Source organism: Schistocerca americana, unplaced genomic scaffold (assembly GCF_021461395.2).
Source record: "Schistocerca americana isolate TAMUIC-IGC-003095 unplaced genomic scaffold, iqSchAmer2.1 HiC_scaffold_283, whole genome shotgun sequence".
Classification (NCBI taxonomy): domain Eukaryota; kingdom Metazoa; phylum Arthropoda; class Insecta; order Orthoptera; family Acrididae; genus Schistocerca; species Schistocerca americana.
This window is the reverse complement of record NW_025725998.1, coordinates 42,501-47,500: the sequence shown is the minus strand read 5'-3', so window position 1 is coordinate 47,500 and position 5,000 is coordinate 42,501. Positions and strand designations below refer to the sequence as shown.

The following is a 5,000-nucleotide window of genomic DNA, read 5'->3' as shown; positions in this document are numbered from 1 at the left end:
GCTGATTCCTTCAGTGTAGCGCGCGTGCGGCCCAGAACATCTAAGGGCATCACAGACCTGTTATTGCTCAATCTCGTGCGGCTAGAAGCCGCCTGTCCCTCTAAGAAGAAAAGTAATCGCTGACAGCACGAAGGATGTCACGCGACTAGTTAGCAGGCTAGAGTCTCGTTCGTTATCGGAATTAACCAGACAAATCGCTCCACCAACTAAGAACGGCCATGCACCACCACCCACCGAATCAAGAAAGAGCTATCAATCTGTCAATCCTTCCGGTGTCCGGGCCTGGTGAGGTTTCCCGTGTTGAGTCAAATTAAGCCGCAGGCTCCACTCCTGGTGGTGCCCTTCCGTCAATTCCTTTAAGTTTCAGCTTTGCAACCATACTTCCCCCGGAACCCAAAAGCTTTGGTTTCCCGGAGGCTGCCCGCCGAGTCATCGGAGGAACTGCGGCGGATCGCTGGCTGGCATCGTTTATGGTTAGAACTAGGGCGGTATCTGATCGCCTTCGAACCTCTAACTTTCGTTCTTGATTAATGAAAACATACTTGGCAAATGCTTTCGCTTCTGTTCGTCTTGCGACGATCCAAGAATTTCACCTCTAACGTCGCAATACGAATGCCCCCGCCTGTCCCTATTAATCATTACCTCGGGTTCCGAAAACCAACAAAATAGAACCGAGGTCCTATTCCATTATTCCATGCACACAGTATTCAGGCGGGCTTGCCTGCTTTAAGCACTCTAATTTGTTCAAAGTAAACGTGCCGGCCCACCGAGACACTCACTCAAGAGCACCCTGGTAGGATTGCAACGGGGTCCGCCTCGGGACGCACGAGCACGCACGAGGCGCGTCGCACGCCTTCGGCTCGCCCCACCGGCAGGACGTCCCACGATACATGCCAGTTAAACACCGACGGGCGGTGAACCAACAGCGTGGGACACAAATCCAACTACGAGCTTTTTAACCGCAACAACTTTAATATACGCTATTGGAGCTGGAATTACCGCGGCTGCTGGCACCAGACTTGCCCTCCAATAGATACTCGTTAAAGGATTTAAAGTGTACTCATTCCGATTACGGGGCCTCGGATGAGTCCCGTATCGTTATTTTTCGTCACTACCTCCCCGTGCCGGGAGTGGGTAATTTGCGCGCCTGCTGCCTTCCTTGGATGTGGTAGCCGTTTCTCAGGCTCCCTCTCCGGAATCGAACCCTGATTCCCCGTTACCCGTTACAACCATGGTAGGCGCAGAACCTACCATCGACAGTTGATAAGGCAGACATTTGAAAGATGCGTCGCCGGTACGAGGACCGTGCGACCAGCCCAAAGTTATTCAGAGTCACCAAGGCAAACGGACCGGACGAGCCGACCGATTGGTTTTGATCTAATAAAAGCGTCCCTTCCATCTCTGGTCGGGACTCTGTTTGCATGTATTAGCTCTAGAATTACCACATTTATCCAAGTAACGTGGGTACGATCTAAGGAACCATAACTGATTTAATGAGCCATTCGCGGTTTCACCTTAATGCGGCTTGTACTGAGACATGCATGGCTTAATCTTTGAGACAAGCATATGACTACTGGCAGGATCAACCAGGGAGCTGCGTCAACTAGAGCTGAGCAGCCGGCCGCCCGGGAGTGTGTCCCGGGGGCCCGCGCGAACACGCAAGCGTCCGCTCAATTATTCTGCAAACAGGAGGAGGCTGAGCTCCCCTGCACAATACACCTCGAAACCCTCTCAGGTCCCGGCGGCGCGCAGCGCCGTCCTAAGTACTTGGTCGGGTTCGAGAGAGGCGCAATCGCCCGGAGTTTGGCGAGTAGACGCTTTAGGTGCGACCACCCGTGCTCCCAACTGAGCTTGCCGCTGCCGACAGAGGCCCGGGAGCGTGCTGTCGTGGCATTGCCGGCGGGAGACAACACGCGCCACCTACGGTGACCGGCAGCTCCAACGCCAGCGCCACAGAAGGACAAAAGCCCCACTTGGGTGCCGAAGCGAACTCTCCCAGCACAGCGCACGCGCCAACACGTCCGCACAGCTGCGATACAAACCACCTGCGAGAACCGCAGAGGCGACCGAGCAGCAGACGGCGTCGCGGCGCCGAGCGCCGGGCGGCGGCGCATCCTCAGCGCACACAGTCCTCAATCGGACCAGCACACTGCAGATGTCCACCGCGCTTCGCACCGGGCCCGCGAGGACCTACTTTGGCCGCACGGCGCCGCGTGCAGGGTGCGCCGGCGCGCAGCTGCGCCGCCTGCCGCCTCCGTCGGCCGGCGCGCCTGCCACTGGCCGCCCCCACCAGCCGGCTGTAGCGCGTGCGCCCACGCACCGCGCGGCCAGCACGCCGGGAGGCCCCCCCTCACCGGCCGGGGACGGTCCCACCCAGCCACCGCCGCGTATCGCTTCACACCCAGATGCCATTCACGTTCGTGGGCATGGTGGGTATCGCTGGAACAACCGGTTGGTAGCTCAACCGATCGTCGCCATCACTGATTCACCTCTAGCGAGAACAACCGCACCACAACGGTTTACCAGTTGTTCATTTGCATAACGTCACCAGCAAACGTAGGCGTCCATCGCCATTTGCAAATTCAACGATTGTTGCATGCCTGTGTCAGGTGTCACGACACACTATGTCTGCCCACATACACGCAACAACATGTGCACGCTTCGCGAACACGTGGAAGGTGGCCCCCGTACGTATGCGATGTCCATTGCGCGAACGACTGTCAACCGGCCTCTGTCGCATGTCGCAGATGTGGAACGCAGTGCACCATGCTATCACGGTGTGTGAGAAGAGACGACTACGTCTGACAACACGCGCCACTACATCAACAGACGGCTCATGCTGATCGCCATCCAGGGCATACCACACTGCAATCCAGCTCTTATAGGGAGACGACACGTAGCTGAGTGCACAACATTTGGACCGCATGGTTCGCCGTTGTTGGCGCAGTCGTTGTACGGTCACATGTACCACGATGTATCATTCAGTACATGAGGACCAATGTGCAGTACAGTGTGTGATTTGGACGTACAACATCAGCGGACAGTTGACACAGGCCGTACCACAGCGTAGGCTAAGTGCTTCGCACATGCGAATGCCAATGAACAACTGCAAATGCCAATGAACAACTGCAAAGGGCATTGAGCATGTACGTCCTGCTGCCATCCACATTACAGTGTATAGCTGCAAGGTGTTTAACATGAAGCGATACACTGGGGACCGGGCAGTGCGAGTAGCAAACTATATTGCGGGGGTTGCAGTTAGGCAACACTACACTAATTTAACGCGTCGTATGACAATTACAGAGCAGGTTAAGGCCCAACGTGTGTTGGGTTAAGGCCCAACGTGTGTTGGGTTAAGGCCCAACGTGTGTTGGGTTAAGGCCCAACGTGTGTTGGGTTAAGGCCCAACGTGTGTTGGGCTAAGGCCCAACGTGTGTTGGGTTAAGGCCCAACGTGTGTTGGGTTAAGGCCCAACGTGTGTTGGGTTAAGGCCCAACGTGTGTTGGGTTAAGGCCCAACGTGTGTTGGGTTAAGGCCCAACGTGTGTTGGGTTAAGGCCCAACGTGTGTTGGGTTAAGGCCCAACGTGTGTTGGGTTAAGGCCCAACGTGTGTTGGGTTAAGGCCCAACGTGTGTTGGGTTACGTTAAGGGGCAATGTGGGTTACGTTAAGGGGCAATGTGGGTTACGTTAAGGGGCAATGTGGGTTACGTTACGGCGCAATATAGGTTACGTTACGGCGCAATATAGGTTACGTTAAGGCGCAATATCGGTTACGTTAAGGCGCAATACAGGTTACGTTAAGGCGCAATACAGGTTACGTTAAGGCGCAATACAGGTTACGTTAAGGCGCAATACAGGTTACGTTAAGGCGCAATACAGGTTACGTTAAGGCGCAATACAGGTTACGTTAAGGCGCAATACAGGTTACGTTAAGGCGCAATACAGGTTACGTTAAGGCGCAATACAGGTTACGTTAAGGCGCAATGCAGGTTACGTTAAGGCGCAATGCAGGTTACGTTAAGGCGCAATACAGGTTACGTTAAGGCGCAATACAGGTTACGTTAAGGCGCAATACAGGTTACGTTAAGGCGCAATACAGGTTACGTTAAGGCGCAATACAGGTTACGTTAAGGCGCAATACAGGTTACGTTAAGGCGCAATACAGGTTACGTTAAGGCGCAATACAGGTTACGTTAAGGCGCAATACAGGTTACGTTAAGGCGCAATACAGGTTACGTTAAGGCGCAATACAGGTTACGTTAAGGCGCAATACAGGTTACGTTAAGGCGCAATACAGGTTACGTTAAGGCGCAATACAGGTTACGTTAAGGCGCAATACAGGTTACGTTAAGGCGCAATACAGGTTACGTTAAGGCGCAATACAGGTTACGTTAAGGCGCAATACAGGTTACGTTAAGGCGCAATACAGGTTAGGTTAAGGCGCAATACAGGTTAGGTTAAGGCGCAATACAGGTTAGGTTAAGGTACGACATAGGTTAGGTTAAGGTACGACATAGGTTAGGTTAAGGTACGACATAGGTTAGGTTAAGGTACGACATAGGTTAGGTTAAGGTACGACATAGGTTAGGTTAAGGTACGACATAGGTTAGGTTAAGGTACGACATAGGTTAGGTTAAGGTACGACATAGGTTAGGTTAAGGTACGACATAGGTTAGGTTAAGGTACGACATAGGTTAGGTTAAGGTACGACATAGGTTAGGTTAAGGTACGACATAGGTTAGGTTAAGGTACGACATAGGTTAGGTTAAGGTACGACATAGGTTAGGTTAAGGTACGACATAGGTTAGGTTAAGGTACGACATAGGTTAGGTTAAGGTACGACATAGGTTAGGTTAAGGTACGACATAGGTTAGGTTAAGGTACGACATAGGTTAGGTTAAGGTACGACATAGGTTAGGTTAAGGTACGACATAGGTTAGGTTAAGGTACGACATAGGTTAGGTTAAGGTACGACATAGGTTAGGTTAAGGTACGACAT

The 5,000-nt window shown here is 52.8% G+C and overlaps 1 non-coding gene across 1 annotated transcript in view; it reads right to left on the bottom strand.

Annotated features, from left to right (window-relative positions):
- The window catches only part of LOC124578959, a 1,910-nt gene extending 317 nt beyond the window's left edge, over positions 1-1,593 (bottom strand). The window contains exon 1 of the ribosomal RNA XR_006972733.1: positions 1-1,593. This exon is cut by the window's left edge and continues 317 nt beyond it. This is a non-coding gene — a ribosomal RNA (small subunit ribosomal RNA).
- Between the last annotated feature and the right edge of the window lie 3,407 nt (positions 1,594-5,000).